This window comes from Bos indicus x Bos taurus, chromosome 6 (assembly GCF_003369695.1).
Source record: "Bos indicus x Bos taurus breed Angus x Brahman F1 hybrid chromosome 6, Bos_hybrid_MaternalHap_v2.0, whole genome shotgun sequence".
Classification (NCBI taxonomy): domain Eukaryota; kingdom Metazoa; phylum Chordata; class Mammalia; order Artiodactyla; family Bovidae; genus Bos; species Bos indicus x Bos taurus.
The window spans coordinates 87298725-87321207 of NC_040081.1; positions in this window are offsets into that span (position 1 = coordinate 87298725).

Here is a 22483-nt window from a genome sequence, read left to right on the forward strand (position 1 = left end):
GTCTGTACTTCATCTTTTCTTTCATCATTTTAATCTGTTTTGCTTTATTTGGGCTCTTGGACAATTTATTGAACATGTCAAACTCTCAAAATTTACTTTACTAAAATATGCAAACTTTTCTTCAAGAGGTCTTGCACTGTTTCTTATTTGATAGCCATCTTTTTTTTTTTAATCTCCTTTAAATGATAGTTGAGTTGGGCTTTTTCATTACTGACCATATTGGTTACATAATGTGGTACATTCTAGAATCTGACTGAGTAAACAAAGTTTGAAAATTTACTTCTTAGAGTAAGTTCTAATGTTTCAGAGCAGTCCCCTTCCTTTGTCCTAAAAATAACTGATGTGCCTAATGATTTTTCTGTCTCCTCAGACACACCTGAAACAAAAAAAATTCTCTCATTACCCACAAATAGAAGCTGATCAAGGACTATGTGGGTTTTCTTTCTAGCATAAAAACACACACATAGGAAGAGTTAAGATTTACTGTAATCATACTTGCTAGTTCAGAGGTACAGTGGCCTGGGGAGAAATAGGAAGTATCTGAAGCCAAAGACAGCAAGTAGTGGCCAGGAATTAGCTGGCAGAGGACCACCATTCTTTGCCTGGCACAGCTGCATCTGTTAGAAGTTAGCCAATGAAGAGCCCCATTCCTTACCTAGTGGGCCAAATAGGCAGGGAGTAAATGCCACTTTGGGCGCCTCTGCTTGCCATGACCTCCTGGAACCAGTTGTGTTTCCCAGAAGCGGTAATAGGATCCACATTGTTCCACTGACTTGGATGGTGGAAAAGGGAAAGGGCTGGTGGCTCACATGGATTTTGCCAGGTCTTCTGCATTTGCTCTCAGTACTTCACCTGTGGAGGATCATGTGTTCCATCCACCATTTCTTTATTTCAATCCTGTTTATTCAAGCAACTCTAAATTCCTCAAAGTTTCTCTGAGAGGAAAAAAATCACTGCTTCCTGGGTTATCAGATTTAATGAAGTTACTCCTTACTTTTATATTTCATTGGTAATTTTATTTCAAGTAGTATGATCATTAGTCTTATATAATTAACTAATACTCTTTGTTAATGTAGAACTTTTCTGTCAGTTTTTGACATTAAAATGCCTTCTGTTGACATTCCACAATATGGTTCTATACTTTCTGTTTTATCTCTTCCTCTGATTATGAAGTCTCTGAAAACAGTGCTTAGCAACTGAGTCAGTTTGTCCTTTGACATCTGGGAAAGTACTAGACTTACTTTTGTCCATGAGTGGAAGAAAAGTCTATGCTGCTCTCTTCACATTTTCCCCAGCTTCCAGCATATTCTAAAACAGCTGCAAAGAGAGTTTTGTTCCAGGACTTCAGAGATTCCTTTAGCCATTTTGTTCAGAGAGAATGTATTTCCTCCATGGATTAACAATAATCCATTTCATTTTGTGTAATAAATTTCTTTCACTTTAAATATAAAGAGTAGGCTATGTTGGAGGTTCACTTTTTTTGCCCCAGTTTTATTGAAGTACAGCACTGTATAAATTTAAGATACACAACATAATGATTTGACTTACATACATCATGAAAGGATTATAACAATAGGTTTAGTGACCATCCATCATTTCATATAAACATTAAAGAAACAGAAAAAATATTTGTCTTTTTGATGGGCACTTGCAGGATTTATTCTCTTATGAACTTTCATTTATAAAGTAGAGCAGGGTTAATTATCTTATCATGTTGGACATTACATCGTTAATACTTATAACTGGAAATGTTATACCTTTTGACTACCTTCATCTAACTCCCCCTCCCTGTCCCCTCACCTTCTGCATGCCTGCCCTGTTTCTCAGTTGTGTCTGACTCTTTGTGACTTCAATGATGGTAACTCATCAGGCTCCTTTTGTCTGTGGGATTATCCTGGCAAGAAAACTGGAGTGGGTTGCTATTTTCTTCTCCAGGGGATCTTCCTCACCCAGGGATCAAACCTTCGTCTTCTGTGGTTCCTGCATTGGCAGGAGGATTCAAAACCCATCCCCTCACCTCTGGTAGCCACAAATTATGATCTTTTTTCCTATGAGATTTTTTTGTTCATTTGTTATTGAAGTATAATTGACCTACTACACTATATTATTTCCTGGTGCATACAATAGTGATTCAGTATTTCCAAACATTTCAAAATGATCACCATAATAATTCTAGTTGCCATCTGCTACTATACAAAGATATTGCATAATTATTGACTGTATTCCCCATGCTTCCCATTTCATACTGTGACATTTATTTTGTACCTCTTAATTTCTCTCACTTTTCTCCTCCCTCTCCCATCTCCCCTCTACCAACTACTTTTTGTTCTCTATATCCATGACCCTATTTTTATTTGATTACATTTGTTCATTTGTTTTGTTCTTAGATTCCACATATAAGTGAAATCATACAGTATTATTTCCTTGTCTGACTTGTTTTACTTAGCATAGTACCTTCTAGGTCCATCTATGCTGTCCCAAACGGCAAGATTTCATTCTTTTTTATGGCTGAGTAATACTGCACTGTGTATCTGGGTGTGTATCTCACATTTTTATCCATTCATCTATCCATGGTCACTTAATTACTTTCATATCTTAGCTATTGTAAATAGTGCTGCAATAAACACAGGCATACATTAATCATTTCTAATCAGAGTTTTCCTTTTCTATAGACTAAATACCTAGGAGTAGAAATTCTGGATCATATGGTAGCCTATTTTTAATTTTTTTTTTTTTTTTTCAGAAATCTCCAAGACCCTGATGCTGGGAGGGATTGAGGGCAGGAGGAAAAGGGGATGACAGAGGATGAGATGGCTGGATAGCATCACCGACTCAATGGACATGAGTTTTGGGTAAACTCTGGGAGTTGGTGATGGACAGGGAGGCCTGGCGTACTGTGATTCACAGGGTCGCAAAGAGTCGGACACAAATGAGTGACTGAAATGAACTGAACTGAATAACGTTTTCCACAGTGGCTGCATCTATTTACATTCTCACCAGTGGTGCACAGGGGTTTCCTTTTCTCCATGTCTGGCCAATGCTTAATATTTGTGGTCTTTTTTATAGTAGCAATCCTGACAGGTATGAAAGGATATCTCATTGTAGTTTTGGTTTGCATTTCCCTGATAATTAGCAATGTTGAACATCTTTTCATGCGTCTGTTAGCCATCTGTTATCTTCTTTGGAAAAAAATGTTTATTCAGGTCTTCTGCTATTTTTTAATCAGCCTTTTTGTTTTATTTTATTTTGAGTTGTATGAGTTCTTTGTATATTTTAGATATTAACCCCTGTTGGATATGCCATTTGCAAATATCTTTGGCCATTCAGCAGGCAGAGTTTTTATTTTGTTGATAGCTTCCTTTGCTGTGTAAAACCTTTTCGGTTTGATGTATTCATTTATTTTTGCTTTCTTCCCCCTTGCCTAAGGAGACATATACAGTAAATATTCCTAAGATTCATGTCACAGAGTGTATTGCCTCTGTTTTCTTCCAGAAGTTTTATGGTTTCAGGTCTTATTAATACATTTAAGCCTTTAATCTATTTTGAGTTTGTGTATATGTTGTGAAAAAGTAATCCAGTTTGATTTTTTTACATGTAGTTGTCCACTTTTCCCAACACCATTTAGTGAAGAGTCTGTCTCTACCCCCCTGCTGCCTACTTTTTTGCAGGTTAATTGAGCTTATACATATGGGTTTATTTCTGGGCTCTCTGTTTGATTCCATTCATCTATGTGTTTGCTTTTGTGCAAGTACCATACTGTTTTGATTACTGTATCTTCGTAGCATAGTTTGACATCAGGGGGCATGGTATATCCTCTTTTGTTCTTTTTTCTTAAGATTGTCTTGGCTATAGAGGATCTTTTGTTTCCATACAAATTTTAGAATTATTAGTTCTAGTTTTGTGAAAAATGCCATTGGTATTTTGATAGGGATTGTCCTGAATCTATAAATTGCCTCAGATAGAATAGTCATCTTAACAATATTAATTCTTCTTTTTTTTTTTTTTGAGCTATTTTTTTAAAGATTTTTTAACATTTGTTAAATTTTATTTTATTTTTAAACTTTACAATATTGTATTAGTTTTGCCAAATATCTAAATGAATCCGCCACAGGTATACCTGTGTTCCCCATCCTGAACCCTCCTCCCTCCTCCCTCCCCATACCCTCCCTTTGGGTTGTCCGAGTGCACCAGCCCCAAGCATCCAGTATCCTGCATCGAACCTGGACTGGCGACTCGTTTCATACATGATATTATACATGTTTCAATGCCATTCTCCCAAATCTCCCCACCCTCTCCCTCTCCCACAGAGTCCATAATACTGATCTATACATCGGTGTCTCTTTTGCTGTCTCGTACACAGGGTTATTGTTACCATCTTTCTAAATTCCATATATATGCGTTAGTATACTATATTGGTGTTTTTCTTTCTGGCTTACTTCACTCTGTATAATAGGTTCCAGTTTCATCCATCTCATCATTGTGTATATGTACCACAGCTTTCTTATCCATTCATCTGCTGATGGGCATCTAGGTTGCTTCCATTATAAACAGTGCTGCAATGAACACTGGGGTACATGTGTCTCTTTCCCTTCTGGTTTCCTCAGTGTGTATGCCCAGCAGTGGGATTTCTGGATCATAAGGCAGTTCTATTTCCAGTTTTTTAAGGAATCTCCACACTGTTCTCCATAGTGGCTGTACTAGTTTGCATTCCCACAACAGTGTAAGAGAGTTCCCTTTTCTCTACACCCTCTCCAGCATTTATTGCTTGTAGACTTATGGATCGCAGCCATTCTGACTGGCGTGAAATGGTACCTCATAGTGGTTTTGATTTGCATTTCTCTGATAATGAGTGATGTTGAGCATCTTTTCATGTGTTTGTTAGCCATCTGTATGTCTTCTTTGGAGAAATGTCTATTTAGTTCTTTGGCCCATGAGTGTGATGTATCTTTTTATCTGTTTGTGTTTATCTTTTTATCTGTTTGTGTTTATCTTCAATGTATTTCACCAGTGTCTCCTACTTTTCCAAGTACAAGTCTTTTACCTCCTTCATTAGATTTATTCTCAAATATCTTATTCTTTTTGATGCAATTGATATTTCTCCATTAGCCATCCCATTGATTGATTAAGAGCTAAATCAATATTCCCTTTCTCTTTCACTCTTTAAGTAACAGGATCAGTTCAGGGAGCTGCATCAGTAAGGATCGATTTTGACTTCATAGAGTACTAAGTGAAGCTATTTTCCTCAGATAACTAGAAGTCTGGTAGTAATATGCCCAGGCTAGCATAGTCACTCGAAAATATTTTTAAGATCTGGCTGTCCATCTCTTTATCCTACTCTCCTTAGTGTGTGAGCTGCAGCCTTACAATTATGCCCTCATAGTCACAGAATTATTCCTACACTCTGGGTTTAGAATTGGTGTTACAGAAAGGAAGGAAAAATGAGAAACAATGAAGATAATATTTTTCACTTTCTCTGTAAGAGACTTGGGTTTGATCCCTGGGTTGGGAAGATCCCTGTAGAAGGGAAAGGCTACTCACTCCAGTATTCTGGCCTGGAGAATTTCATAGACTGTATAGTCCATGGGGTCACAAAGAGTCAGACATGACTGAGCAACTTTCACTATAATCCTCATTGGCCACAATTGTATTCCATAGACAGCTCTAGTTTCAAGGATGTTGGCATATTGAATTATTTTAGGTGGTTCATTGCCTCCCTTAACAAAATTGAGGACCTTTCAATAACAGAAACAAGCCACAGACATTGAATAGACAAAGAACATTATTTGTTGAACAGCCTTCTCTGACAGAAGCATCTTCTTTGCTCTAAATAGTGTATATCTAGAGACTGGTTCTATAACAGCTGATTCCTACTATTTACATGAGTTCTATGTAATGGCTCTATAAATATCTGAACAACATGAATATTATGCTTATTTTAAATTATCACAGAAATAAATTTTGTTCCATGAACAATTTAAATACATTCTTCTTCACATAAACAATTTAAAAAATTTACACAATGTACTTACTGATATTCACCCTAAAATTTCTATTGAATTTACTACTTCAAATCTTTCATATCATTTTCAAGAACACAATTTCCTCCAAACCTGTCATATTTCAGAATATCCCACTTGATGTCTACTTTATTGAGAATACTCAAGCCATTTCTTCTCCTGTAAGTTCAGTTCTTCTCCTCAAAAACTGAACAGACCTAGCCTTTTGTCCACAAGAAGGGAAAAAAAGATAAGATCTCTATTTTAAGAGTAATTTTTAAAAATTGCTGTTTTTTTTAAAATGAGCATCTTATTTTACAGTAGCTTATGATTTACAGAAAATTTGCAAAGATAGTACAGAGAATTCCCATAAACCCCATTCAGTTTCTCCTGTAATTAACATCTTGCACGTAGGCATGCTGAGTCACTCAGTCATGTCCAACTCTTTGCAACCCCATAGACTGTAGCCTGCCAGGCTCCTCTATCCGTGGGATTCTCCAGGCAAGAATACTGGAGTGGGTTGCCATTTCCTCCTCCAGGGGATCTTCCTGACCCAGGGATTAAACCCACATCTCCTGCATTGCAGGCAGATTCTTTGTCACTGAGTCTCCAGAGAAGCCCATAGTATAATACATTTGTCACAACTGATGAGCCAATATTGACACTTTATTAACTTATTCCTTTTTTTGTCCATGCCATACAACTTGAAGGATTTAGTTCCCCAACCAGCGATCAAACCTGGGCTCTGGCAGTAACCACTGGATCACTAGGGAATTTCCAATACTTTATTAACTAAAGTCTATACTTTATTCATATGTTTGTTTTTACCTGATGCCCCTTTTCTATCCTAGAATCACATTCAGAATACCACATTACAATTAGTTGCCATATCTGCTTAGATTCCTCTTGTAATTTTGTAAAATATCTCTAAGATGGATAATGATCACACTGGGATTATGAATTTTGGGGAGGAAGACCACAGAGGTAAAGTACTTTTCATCACATTATATCAAGGGTACATGCTGTCACTATGACTTTATTGTTGATATTAGCCTTGATCCTTTACTGAGGTAGTGTCTTCAAGTTTCTCTCCTGTAAAGTTATTTTTTTCTGGGTTGTTCTCTTTGGACTGAAGTCATTAGACATATCCCATGCTTAAGAAGTAGGGAGTTAGTCTCCTGCTTCTTGAGGGGGAGAGTAGTTACATAAATCATTTGGAATTCTTCTGCTTGGGAGATTTGTCTGTTCTCCCCAAATTATTCCTTTATAATCATTTATTTATATCCTCATGGACTCACAGGTATTTATTTTATCCTCTGGATTATAATCCAATACTATATTATGTCATTGTTCAAACTGTTCCAATTCTTGCCATCAGGAGCTCTTCAGTTGAATCTGGTGCCCTTTGACATACTCCCATCACTGGTATCTGTGTTTTTGTTTGTTTGGTTAGTTTTTTCAGCATTTCCATACTTTTTTGGCACTATATGTTATTCCAAGATCATCTCCTACCCAAGCCCTGGAATCAGCTATTTCTCCAAAAAACTTTGGTTCCTTTTACTAGAAAATGGTATTAGAAACTACAACCTGATTTAATATCATTTCACAATGTGTATAAATCAAAATCAAACCATCATACTGTACCTTGAATTTATATATTGATGCACATCAATTATTTCCCAATAAACTTGGAAAAAATACACAATGTACCCTCTTCCCTAAAAGACAGAAAGGAATCGAGACCTGGATGATGGGTACAAATTTACTTTTAGGTGCCAATTGTGATATAGTGTGGGAAGTGCACTTGAATTGGATTCAAACTTGGGAAAAACAGATTCAAACTTGGTTCTATCATTTTTTAACTGTGTAATTTTTACTATGTTACTTAAATTCTAGGATGCTTCATTTCCTTCTATGTAAGCAGCAGTAATAATAGCTAATATCTGTAAAACAGGGTTTCTCAGCCTTGGCACTATTGACATATGTGTCAGATGAGTCTTTGTTGGGAGGCACCATCCTGTGCATTGTAGCACATTTAACAGCATCTCTGGTCTCCACCCACCAGCTGCCAGTGGCATGCACCTGTCAAAAATGATTCCAGACATTGCTAAATATCCACTTGGGAACAAAACTACCCCACTTGAAAACTGCTGCAGCAGAATAGTCTCAGGAATTAAAGATTTCAGATACATTATTTCTTTAGTGCTTACAAAACCCCCATGAGATTGAAATTATTTTACAGATAAGACAAGTGAAAGAAAAAGTAAAAAACTTGCTCAGGTGTTCCTAGCTAATTAGATATGCTGAGGTTTGAGCCTTAGAAAGTCTAACTACAAAACTCATGGTCTTAACAGCAATACCACAACGGCCTTTATAAAAGATATAAATAATAATTCTGCCCTTACAGAGCTGTAATGAGAATTAAATGGAATATCATCTGTAAGAACATCTCATGTGGTACTTAGGGATGAGGAGGCATTCAGTAAATGTTGGGGAAACCTGTGTATCTGAATCACCTCTTTCCTCCACAGCAAGCTTTCTCTACTTATTATACTTCTGGTATTTCCCTTTTGTTCTTACTTCTACAAGTTTCTTACCTTCTGCCTACAAATGTACTTAGATCTTTTCCTAAGGAAAAAGAATTTTCCCTTCATTTGTTTTCTCTTTCAAGGTATTATATTTTAACATAATATTCATATCTATTTCCCCTTCATAATCATTTACTCATTTCATAATGCTTTAAAGTCTGACTCCCTTGCTGCCTGTGAATTCCTGCCAACCTAATCAGGGTGATAGCACCAAAGGGAGTTTGACAGACATATATATTCACCCTCTCTTTATACAGATGAGAAGGTTGAAGCAATGCTTCATGATATGCCAAGGACACATAACCAGTTATTTTTATAAAAGCCCTTCGTGTTTTCATCCCTATGGGTCTCTGCTTCATATGCAGTTGCTAAACATTCCTTTTTAAAACTTCCTTTTTTTAATTTTTGTGACATCTATTTTATATTATGTTTTCTGTGTGTGTTAGTCGCTCAGTCATGTCCAACTCTTTGCAAGCCCATATGGGCTGTAGCCCCCCAGGCTCCTCTGTCCATGGAATTCTCCAGGCAAGAATACTGGAGCGGGTTGCCATTTCTTATTCCAGGGGATCTTCCTGACCCAGGGATCAGACCCAGGGATCAAACCCAGGTCTCCTGCATTGCAAGCAGACTCATTGTAGTCTGAGCCACCAGGAAAGAATTATGTTTTCTACCATGTATCCAACCTTAACCTTTTCCACATTCTTAACTAGTTTCTTTTCTTTTCTGACATATAAACATTCAGCAAGGTGATTCCCTTAACTATGCTTAATCTATTTTCATTAACTGTTTTGTCTCCCATGACCCCAGCAGTCATATATATTTCTCTCAGATCTGTACGTTTTACCTACTCCATATTCTGAGCCACAGGCTCACAGCTTCAATTACCTAACGAGAATTCTTACTTAGATGTCCTACAACTACCTTGAACAGCATCTATAAATTGGAAGCCATCATTTTTACCACTAAAGTATTCCTTTTAACATTCTCAGTTTTCTGGCTAGGAAACAAGTCATTCTTAGCTATTTTAATCTTTTAAATCTCTATCACCCTTATATCAACTATTAGTCAGATTCTATATATTTTTACCTCTGAGGTCTTTAGTATTTCTTTGTTTCACTCCAATTTCTATTACTCTAGTTTAAGCTTTTTAAAATTATGCCTGGAATGTTTACATAATACAATAAACAGCCTTCTCCTTCAGTTTTTTTCTTCTCCAAATAATCTTGAAAACCATAACACATTAAGCTGTTGAAAAGCAACACAGTATGTGAGTACTGTGATAGGTGGCTCAAAAACTATCAATGGCTCCCCATTACCGAAACACCTGCAGTTCAATACAAGACCTGTGCAGTTCAACACACTAGCCACTAACCACCTGTGGCTATTGAGCCCGAAGCATGGTTATTAAAAAGTTAGATGATGCAACTAGAGATTATCATACTAAGTGAAGTCAGAAAGAGAATGACAAATACCATATGATATCACTTATATGTGAAATCTAAAATATGACACAAATTAATCTATGAAACATAAACAGAGGTATGGACATAAGAGAATAGACTGGTGGTGGAAGAGGGATAGACTGGGAGTCTGGGATTAGCAGATGCAAATGGGTATATATAGAATGGATAAGCAACACGGTCCTACTGTACAGCACAGGGAGCTATATTCAATATCCTGTGACAGAGCATAATGGAAAAGAACATGAAAAGGAATCCATGCGTAACTGAGTTATTTGCTGTACAGCAGTAATTAACACAACATTGTGAATCAATTATACTTCAATAAAAAATGCGAGATGAACTGGAAGTGTAAATACATACTGAGTTTTGAGGCTAGACCCAGACATTATAAAATATCTTCACGATTTTACATATATATATATATATAGATAGATAGATAGATAGTATTTATTGACTATAAACCAAAAGCTATGGTTTTTCCAGTGGTCATGTATGGATGTGAGAGTTGGACTATAAAGAAAGCTGAGCACAGAAGAATTGATGCTTTTGAACTGTGGTGTTGGAGAAAACTCTTGAGAGTCCCTTGGACAGCAAGGAGATCCAACCAGTCCATTCTAAAGGAGATCAGTCCTGTGTGTTCACTGGAAGGACTGATGTTGAAGCTGAAATTCCAATACTTTGGCCACCTGATGTGAAGAGCTTACTCATTTGAAAAGACCCCAGTGCTGGGAAAGATTGAGGGCAGGAGGAGAAAGGGATGACAGAGGATGAGATGGTTGGATGGCATCACCAAATCAATGGACATGGGTTTGGGTGGACTCCAGGAGCTGGTGATGGACAGGGAGGCCTGGTGTGCTGTGGTTCATGGGATCGCAAAGACTCAGACACAACTGAGTGACTGAACTGGATATATTATATGCTTACATGGTAATACTATGGATGTGTTGTGTCAGAGGACATTGTTAAAATTAATTTTGCCTTTATTAAGTGAGTAATAGAAATTAATAATTGCGTATGTGGTTCAAATTATGTTTCTATTAGACAGTGATGGCTCAGATAGTCACACACTGTTCGGATTTTCATGCTAAATCCACTGTAATTTCCCAACAGTAGATGATTGCTATTCCCTAACCATGCCCTCATTTTTTAAAAATTTGTTTCTTTTTAACTGAAGGAGATTTGTGTTGGTTTCTGCCATACATCAACATGAATCAGCCATAGGTATATGTATGTCCCCTCCTTCTTGAACCTCCCTCCCAACTCCCAGCCCATCCCACACCTCTAGGTTATCACAGAGCACTGGTTAGAGCTCTCTGAATCATACAGCAAGTTCCCACTGGCTATCTATACATCAGTTCAGTCGCTCAGTCATGTGTGACTCTTTGCAACCCCATGAATTGCAGCACGCTAGGCCTCCCTGTCCATCACCAACTCCTGGAGTTCACCCAGACTCACGTCCATCGAGTCAGTGATGCCATCCAGCCATCTCATCCTCTGTCGTCCACTTCTCCTCCTGCCTCCAATCCCTCCTAGCATCAGAGTCTTTTCCAATGAGTCAACTCTTCGCATGAGGTGGCCAAAGTACTGGAGTTTCAGCCTTAGAATCATTCCTTCCAAAGAAATCCCAGGGCTGATCTTCAGAATGGACTGGTTGGATCTCCTTGCAGTCCAAGGGACTCCCAAGAGTCTTCTCCAACACCACAGTTCAAAAGCATCAATTCTTCAGCGCTCAGCTTTCTTCACAGTCTAACTCTCACATCCATACATGACCACTGGAAAAACCATAGCCTTGACTAGATGGACCTTTGTTGGCAAAGTAATGTCTCTGCTTTTCAATATGCTATCTAGGGTGGTCATAACTTTTCTTCCAAGGAGTAAGCGTCTTTTAATTTCATGGCTGCAGCCACCATCTGCAGTGATTTTGGAGCCCCCAAAAATAAAGTCTGACACTGTTTCCACTGTTTCCCCATCTATTTCCCATGAAGTGATGGGACCAGATGCCATGATCTTAGTTTTCTGAATGTTGAGCTTTAAGCCAACTTTTTCACTCTCCACTTTCACTTTCATCAAGAGGCTTTATAGTTCCTCTTCACTTTCTGCCATAAGGATGGTATCATCTGCATATCTGAGGTTATTGCTGTTTCTCCTGGCAATCTTGATTCCAGCTTGTGCTTCTTCCAGCCCAGTGTTTCTCATGATGTACTCTGCATATACGTTAAATATGGTAGTGTATATATTTCCATGGTACTCTCTCCCTTCGTCCCACCTTCTCCTTCCCCCTCTGTATCCATAAGCCTGTTCTCTATCATGCCCCTACTTGTTACCACGTTCATGCCTCTGCTCATTCTGTTTGCTTCTAATATAGCTTCCTGTCCCCTATTCCTGCCCATTAGGACTCTTTTATTAATGAATAACTAAAACCTAATTCAAGAAACTATAAGCAAAAACACATTTTACTGGCTGTGTAGCTGAAAAGTCTAGATATTAATATGAGAAACAGTTGCACACGGAGGCTTGGATAATGTTATCACGATGTGAAGTTCATTCTCATCCTCCCTACCTTTTTCTTTTTTCTCTCTCTGCCCCCGTTCATTTGTTTCTCTTCATCCCTCACCTCTTCTTTCCTTTGCGTTGGTTTCAATTTACTTTCAAAATCTCTCTATGTAGTAACTTGGAGCAACATGGTCCTACCATACAGCACAGGGAACTATATTCAATATTCTGTGATAAAGCATAACAGAACTAAAAAAAAAAAAAAGCATAACAGAAAAGAACATGAAAAAATGTATGTATAACTGAGTTACTTTGCTATACAGCAGTAATTAACAAAACATTGTGAATCAATTATACTTCAACAAAAAACATGAGATGAGCAGGAAGTGTAAAATACATACTGAGTTTTGAGGAGAGTAGTAACTTGGAGGGGAGAAGGCAATGGCAATCTGCTCTAATACTCTTGCCTGGAAAATCCCATGGATGGAGGAGCCTGGTAGGCTGCAGTCCATGGGGTCGCACAGAGTCGGACACGACTGAAGCGACTTAGCAGCAGCAGCAGCAGTAACTTGGAGAGTAGTAACTTAACTTCTGTAACTCCAAGTTCAGCAACCCCCAAATTAAACACCGCCTTTCCACTGTATCAGATCACATACCTTCAAGGTATTAATCGCTGCCTGATTGGTCAAGTTTGACCCACATGGAAATCGTGAAACAAGGATGGGGTCAACCTCACCCAACAACATAGCCTGAAAAGATGGAAGATAGCTTATCTCTGGATGAAAATCAAGGTGAAAATATCAGAAGACAAGAAAATGCTTTTTGAGCTGATGAAATTAACAGATATAATTGACATCTTTTTCAAAGTATATCTCAAATAGATTTCATCATCAAAAGCTTTCACATCCCAAATTGATTGTGACTTCTCCCTTCTCTAAATTCCCAGGCCATACCTTTTGTATCTGTTCTGTGCCAACTGCCATATTCTATATTGTATTGTATTTATTTCTGTGGTCACATTAGACTCCTTTCCTCCAACTCTCATTTTATTGTTTATTACAGTATTCTAATGAAGTCCTCATGGGTCACTGAATGCATAATAGAAATTATGTATTTATTGAATTGAATTGTTCTTTAGCCCTGAATGTTTCTCAAGTAGGAGATTTATGCATCTAAATAATTAATTTAGAGCCATTAGTAATTAAAAGTAATTTAATATAGTGTTAAAAAGTAATGGTTAATTGCTGTATTCATACAGTATGAACAGAAAATCCAAATTTGTAATAGTATATTAAAATATTTTAAAATAACCTCCATTTAACCTCCAGGTTCTTTAGATTTTCCTATAAATGTTCAAATCAGTCTGTCAATTTGTGCAAAAACTCCTGCTGGTATTTTGATTGGTATTACAATGAATGTGTAAATCAGTTTAGGGAGAGTAGACATCTTAATATATTGAATCTTTCCATCTATGGACATAAAATAGGTATCTATTAAATTGCCTTTAATTTCTTACAGTAATGTTTTGTGTTTGTTAGGTCTTAGTCATCTTTTGTTAAATGTATTCCTATAAGTGTCATGTTTTATGATAATATTTTAGTGTCATTTAAATTTTTTAATTGCTTTCTATAAATAAATGCAATAAATTATTTTTTTGACTTAAAAAAAAACCCTCCATTTTTATATATGACTATACTTTGCCAACAAAGGTCTGTCTAGTCAAGGCTATGGTTTTTCCAGTGGTCATGTATGGATGTGAGAGTTAGACTGTGAAGAAAGCTGAGCACCAAAGAATTGATGCTTTCAATCTGTGGTGCTGGAGAAGACTCTTGAGAGTCCCTTGGACTGCAAGGAGATCCAACCAGTCCATTCTGAAGGAGATCAGCCCTGGGATTTCTTTGGAGGGAATGATGCTAAAGCTGAAACTCCAGTACTTTGGCCACCTCATGTGAAGAGTTGACTCATTGGAAAAGACTCTGATGCTGGGAGGGATTGGGGGCAGGAGGAGAAGGGGACGACAGAGGATGAGATGGCTGGATGGCATCACTGACTTGATGGATGTGAGTCTGAGTGAACTCCAGGAGTTGGTGATGGACAGGGAGGCCTGGCGTGCTGCGATTCATGGGGTCGCAAAGAGTCGGACATGACTGAGCAACTAAAGTGAACTGAACTGAACTGATACTTAGAGTCATATATAAATAGGGAGGGGTTTCCCAAGTGGTGCAGTAGTAAAGAATCCGCCTGCCAGTGTAGGAAACTCAAGAGATGTGGGTTTGATCCAAGGGTCAGGAAGATCCCCTGGAGAAGGAAATGGCAACCTAATCCAGTATTCTTGCCTGGAAAATCCCATGGACAGGACAGAGGAGCCTGGAGGGATACAGTCCATGGGGTCACAAAGAGTCAGACACAACTGAGCACCTGAGCACACGCTTTGCCTCTGTAATTAGGTGTGGAATCATCCATGGGGTCACGAAGAGTCAGACACAACTTGGCGACTGAACAACAACAATATTTAGAGTTACAGGAGAAAAAGGTATTAGAAAGTGAGAAAATCAGAAAGCGTAAGAAAACAGGCATAAGGAAGGGAGAACCAGGCAGAGCAGGAGGAAGAAAGGCTGAATGTCACAGACAGAAGAACTGCAAAATCAGCAGAGTGAAACATCAAGATCGGAAATCTGATTCCTAAGCATTAAAGACAAGGGGAAAGAAAAACAGGGAAGCAAAAATTTGATCATATGTGGTAAAAATAATCTCAGACTAAAATTAAAAGGCAAATAGAACTTTGCAGAAAAAAATGTTAACAAGGATTACAGATTAAGAACAGTGCCTGACACATAGATTTGCTGAATAAATGAATAAAGCCTTGGATGTCTAATATATAATGTAAGGAGCTCTTACAAATAAATAAAGATATGGTAGAAAAATTGTCAAAGGATATGATCAAAAGGAGAAATATAAATGATTAAAAAGCTGTGAAATTAAAAGTGAAATTTTAATGAATGCAAAATCAAGCCATGAGCTACTTTTACCTCATATAATGCTATGGGAACGTGAATTTATACTTTTCCCATGGAAAAAATTGATATTGTATCGCTTGACTATCACTGTATATCAAACACCTTTAAGATTGCAGTGGCTTTCAAAAATAAGCATTTATTTCTCACTTACATGTTTCTGGGGCAGCAAGGATGGCTCTGCTCCATATTGAAATTCCTGTTGGTGTGGTCTCCTCTAACATACATCTCATTCTTCTCCTAAAATGTGCTGGCCAGAGCAAGATTTTCTCATAATAAAGGGAGAGGTACAGAAGGGCAACCTCAGGACTCAGGCTCAGCACAGAGCATGGAGCAAAGCGAATCACAAGACTTACTGTGAGCCAAAGAGCAAAGACATATGCTCCATCTAAATGAGACCACCACAGGGTCGTGGATTTAGTGAAGGAGGAAGACTGGAGCCAAGCATTCAATCTCCTGCAGGTATTTTACTTTTCTGGAAAATGTTAATAAATGTCCAGAAGTAGTCAAACTAGCAACAATGTCCAATTCTTCTTCTATTGCTATTGCTGCTTTGGTGGTTGTGGTTTTAATACACTTCCACAGGGCATGCATTCTCCAGTATCTACCACAGACCTCATGACTCCATATTGTCTCAGGCTTAACGGTTTTGTAGAGACTTGACCTGGTCCTGCAGGCATTTGAGCTTGACTTTCCTGGTTTAGAGTGACACCACTTCACCACTACAGTTAACTGTGAACAAATTTCCTCAAAGGTCCAAATATAAGAAAATAGATAAAATAAGGTTCAGATATAATATGCAACATTATATAGATAAATATTATTTTTGTAAATTATATTTAATAATATATGGAAATCCTTCCAATGTGATAATGGAAAAGGTATCACTGTATGTGTGCATGCTCAGTCACTCAGTCATATTGGACTCTTTGTGACACCATGGACTGTAGCCCGCCAGGCTCCATTGTCCATGGAATTTTCCAGGCAAAAATACTGGAGCAGGTTGCCATTTCCTACTCCAGGGTATCTTCCTGACCCAGGGATTGAACCCATGTCTCCTGTGTCTCCTGCATTAGTAGGTGGATTCTTTACTACTGAGCCACCTGGGGCCATTACTCTATAGCTATATATAATTATGTTTTAAGTTTTATAAGTGAAATAACATATACATACATTAAATACACTTATTTAAAGAGGACTGGTAGAAAATATGTCCAATATATGTGACCATCTCCTAAAGTTAAATTTACCACTAATTGTCGTTTTCTTCTTCGTATTGCTCTATATCATTGTAATTCTGTACAATGAATATTATTACTTTTTAAGTCCAGAAATAAATAAATATAAAAAAAAACTGCTCTCTTGCCCACAAATCTAGATAGTACATTTGAACATTAATCATACTGCAAGGACTTAAAAGTAATCTCACACAGTACCATCCCTTTCAGTTTGCAACTTGGAAGCTGAATAGAGTGGTTCCATTCTTGGCTGACACAGGGCATGCCTTGCGGATATTGTGGCCTTAGTTCTAGATCGCCACAATGAAGCAAGCATTGCAATAAAGCAGAACATATGAATTTTTTTTATCTCCTAGTGCATGCAAGTTATATTTATAGTATGGTGTGCTCTAGTAAATGTGCAATAGCATTATGTCTTTAAAAAGGCCCCCAAATGTACATACCTTAATTTAAAAAATACTTTATTGTTAAACAATTCTGATCATCATCTGACCATGTAGGGTTGCCACAATACTTCAATTTGCAAAAACTGCAACGTCTGTGAAACACAATAAAACACAGTACAACTGTGTGCAACATTCACTCCCCCTCTGTATGGGGATAACATTCCCTTATGTTATTTAGCAATGTATTTTCTTCTTCAAGTAGATTACACATGACTTTGGGGATGGTGATGGCTTTGTTAACATTTCTCATGACACCTAGTACAATGTTTTATACAGTAATAATGATAATAATAACATGCTAAATACATTATTTCATCTTCACCACAGCCTTACAACGTGTATAATGGCATTCCTACATGGTCCTTATTTTATAGATGGGGAAGATGAGACTTAGATTAAATAATTTACCCAAGGTTACACACAGAATTAGTAGTAAAGCCAGGATTTGAGTCCAAGCAATTTGGTTCCAGAGCCTTCCCTGAACAAAGAAGTCATGAAAGGTGCCGGTCTTGGGTCAGTATCCGTCAGACTCATTTCTTCTCTTTGTCTGCTCTCCTTACGCCTGTTTTTCTCACATTCCCTTGTTAACTCATTTGCTTGAGTTCGACCAGTGAAAGGCACTAGTGGAATCACGGCAGATGGGAAGAAGGGAGAAAGAGAAGATCCCTCGCTCCTCTTGCTGTCAGCTGCCTCTCGACTCGGGTCTCCAGCTCCTGCTAGGCTGAGCCAGCCTGGTTCCAGCTTCTGCTATGTGGCCCTGGCTCCCTTGCACCTTCTGCTTTTCCCTTTCAGCCAGGGCTTCCACAGCTTCTTGTCGCTAATCTCTGCCTCAGTGACCTCTGTTTGGCTTCTCGGCTCCTTCCTGATCTGTTTAACCAGTTCCAGGGATTAAATTCCCTGTTTCAAATATGTACATTTTCCACAAAACATCTTCTTAGTTACAATTTTCCCAGAAGACTGCCTACTGGTCTTTACATCCAAACTTCATAGATTATATGAATTTCTCAGAACAATGTTTTTTGATTGACATTCATAAAATAAATGTTTATATTTATATCCCCAAACTCTGCATACCATTTTAAATAAAGTAAAGTCCTAGTATGAGGGGAAAGCCTTGCACCACACTCCAAATACAAACGGTAACACACCAGCATCACCTTTGTTGTTGCTGTTATTTAGTTGGTAAGTCGTGTCTGACTCTTTTGCGACCCTGTACGACTGTGGCCCACCAGGCTCCTCTGTCCATGGAGTTTCCCAGGCAAGAATCCTGGAGTGGGTTGCCATTTCCTTCTCCAATCAGAATCACTTACAGACATTTTAAAAAATCCGCCAACACCATCCACGGACTATTACTGTGTCACTCTTGGAGCCCTGACCTCACATGTTTGTTTGAAATCGACCTATGAGGGCAGGTGATTTCTTTGCTTACTGCTAGAATTCCATCTTTTAGAATGATGTTTTACATACATTAGATGCTCATCAGCTATCTTGTTAAATTAAGCACCTAGTGGGTGCTTTAGTTATTTCATCTATACATTTCAGAGGATTTCCACCACAATATCTTTGATAGAGTTGAAAATGAAGCAATTTACCACTTTTTGATTTAAAACTCTACAGAATATTCACTGACTGAAGACAGAAGACCACAGAATTAAAGAATTTATCCTTGGCCAGCAGTGACCATATCTTGTGTTACTTTAGAGTTGTCCTAAAAACCAAAGAACTTCAGAGATCCAGAGAAGGAGAGAAGGAACTTTTCTAAAACCACTACAAAAATGAAAATTAAAAAGCAGAGACTGGAATGGAGTCTCCGAGAGTCAGAATTTCCCCTTTTACCGGCTCTAGCACAAGAATTAGGAGACTTTTGAGAAACAATATAGTTTTGGCAAAGAAAGATATGATTTTGGATAGTGACTTAAGCTCCATTGTATCACATGTAATATGTAGATAATAATATTTACCCTAAGCTACATCATAGGAATTGGAGAAGATAAAATCATCTAAAATTTCTCTGTGTAAAAGGTAGCATTTTATGATCTGTCAAATTCCATACCATCAAAATACTTTGAAAAGAAGAAAACTCAATATATTGTGCACATCTAATTTATAAACACTCAAATGACTTTGGATGACAGCATGGGCTACTGTAGTGAAATAGATTCAAGTATTTCAAGCCAAAAACCCTATCTAAAACAACTATGAAAGTGTTAGTCACTCAGTCGTGTCTGACTTTTCGTGAACTGTGTAGCCTGCCACACTCCTCTGTCCATGGAATTCTCCAGGCAAGATTACTGGAATGGGTTATCATGCCCGCCTCCATGGGATCTTCCCCACCCAGGGATCGAACCCAGGATTCCTGCATCACTGGCAGATTCTTTACCCTCTGAGCCACTAGGATAAAAACCTATATGGTGATGAAAAACTAAAAATTTCCACCAGTCCATAATGCTTTCAAATATTGATTTACAAAGACACATGTCAAGAACAACAGAAATTTTACAAATATCCATTTCCATTTATATCAGTATTTCATACCAGAAATTAATATAAAGACTAAATGATTACTGTTCACCAATGGGAAGCAGGAGCTGAGGAGCCCCTGAGTTGTAAGCTTTGTGATATTTAAACAGCCAGTAGGAAAAGAAAAAGATTATGTAAAAAAAACCTGAAAGCCAAAATCTGGGGTAGGGAAGTCTCCTACAATCCAGACACTGACTGCAAGCCATCTACCCTGAAACATGTAAGCAAATCAGCTGCAAAAGGTTTGCCGCCTTTCTCAACCAGGCGTCATCTTTCCCTGTGCCAGAGGGCTGCATGGAGAAAATACTCCTTAATTGCTTTCATCTGTGCTTATAATGAGTGATATTTTTGAAACGAATCTCTAAATGACCTCTTCTTTTCCTCACTACCGATTTGATATGGGTTGTTTTTCAATCCTCGCTGTGAACTTAGTCAGGCAACGCCGTGCGGTCCTAACCGTCTGGGGCTCAGGTAGTGACACTGTGGGGTTCTAGCTGTGAGGTCTATGGGAGGTACTTTTGTACTAAAAAGTATGGACCCTGGATACTCCACGGAAAGGTCGGCATTGTCACTTTGGACTTCTCTTTTCTCACGGTAGCCTGGCAACCAGACTGTGTCTCTTTGATGGAGGGCGTTCCGACTAGAAAACAGCTTTATGAAAAGTGTCAGGGTCATCTTTAGAAACCCGAAGAAAACAAAACAAAACCCCCAAAAAAAGCCTACCACCAAGAAGGCAAAGGAAAAAAAAAAAACCTCCACACAACTCAATTATTCAGCTCCACACAACTGCGCCTGTCAGGTCTTCGCAACAGCACTCACTTGAATTTAATTAAGTTTGTCCCTGTCGCCTGTGAACTGCTCTGCCGGACCTGCCTGAACGGGATGAAAAGCCTGAAGGCAGACCCCGTGAGGCCATTGTTGATAAGGAGGGGCTCTGCATTCTGAAGTTAGGTAAATTCCCATCCCCTCGCACAGAAATTGCCCCGGGGGAGAACATTTTGTAGACAGCATTGGTAGTTGGGTGGCCCAAGAGACAAGACAGATGAGAGCTTTTCCCACCAGGGACATGTCTGCCTCTTTTGGGTGCCTGGTGCTGAGGATAAAATGCTGGTTTTTGGAACTTTGAAGTCAAACAATTAGATTCAAAGGCCAGCTCTGCCACTTACTAGCTCTGTTACTTTGGGGAAGTTAACTACCCTCTCTGAGTGTCAGTTCCTTCATTTTGTGAGCCAAGAGAGGTCATGATTAAGGGAAGGAAAATTGGTAAAATGCCAGACACTATTGGCTCTCAAGGACTCTATTCCTTATTTTTCGATTTAAATCCTCTAAAATGTATTATACTTTATTACAAAATAATTTCCAAACTTGATAACATGATAGAGGACCTTCAAAATACAACGCTAGCAGTACATATCTGTTGCTTCCAGATGCCTCACAGAATGCCCTGCCTTCTGCACTCACCTTTCTCCCTCCTGCACCCTGGGAATAAGTGTGTCCTCTGGATAGAAATAGAAATACAGATTTCTAGTGATTCTTCAAGATCCCATCCTAATGTCTCCAAACCCGCCTGTCTTACTCTCCCAGGACGCCAGTCCTTACAGCCCTTGGGTTCTCAGAGCACTTTGTACTTTCTTCAGTCTTCACTGGTGGCTCAGTGGTAAAGAATCCGCCTGCCAAGCAGGAGACACGGGTTAGATCCCTGGGTCGGGAGGATTTCCTGGAGAAGGAAATGGCAACTCACCCCAGTATTCTTGCCCAGAAAATCCCATGGACCGAGGAGCCTGGCAGGCTACAGTCCATGGAGTTGCAAAAGAACTGGACACAACTGAGCAACCAAACACAACAACCCATTGAATTTCTCCCCAAATGAATCATAATCTTCTCATGGACATGGTTGGGTACCATTTGTTTTTATATTATTCTGATATTTAATAAAGTGTTCAATAAACATTTAATTGATGAAGGGATAGCTTCCAGAACAGCTTTATTTATCACTTCTAAATTTACATTTAAAATATTCTAGGAGTGAATTATTATTTTTGATACCTCCCTACAGGGAGGGATTGGGGGCAGGAGGAAAAGGGGACGACAGAGGATGAGATGGCTGGATGGCATCACGGACTCGGGACGTGAGTTTGAGTGAACTCCGGGAGATGGTGATGGACAGGGAGGCCTGGCGTGCTGCAGTTCATGGGGTCACAAAGAGTCGGACACGACTGAGTGACTGAACTGAACTAACTGACGGTACCACAGAGTATATAGAAATGAATAAACCTAAAGTTTGAATCATGGTGAAGAGTATGATGGCATAAGAATAAAAAAGCTAGAAAGTGAATGAATACTAACTTCTCAACCTATAGACAGCCTGACCAGCGTATGCTGGAGACTTTTCCAAATAAGATAACAAATCGAGTTCAGAAACAAAATATGGTAAATATTAGAAATTTTAGCTATTCAGATATTTTCTAGTAGTTTCATCTCACTAAAATAAAATTATTGTTTTGATTCTAGCTTTGATTAATTTGATTTAAATCATTTTGTTTCAATTAAAAATAGTCAAAATTATTTTTATTAATCTGATTTTAATTTAGCAAGTTCTTTTCATTCTGAAAAGTTTATTCTGTTGAGAAAAGACTCAACTGGAATCAGAGATTTATAAAATTTTCAAATTTAGAAGTACTGGAGATATTAGCTAGTCCTGTTTTTTACGAATGAGAAAACTAGG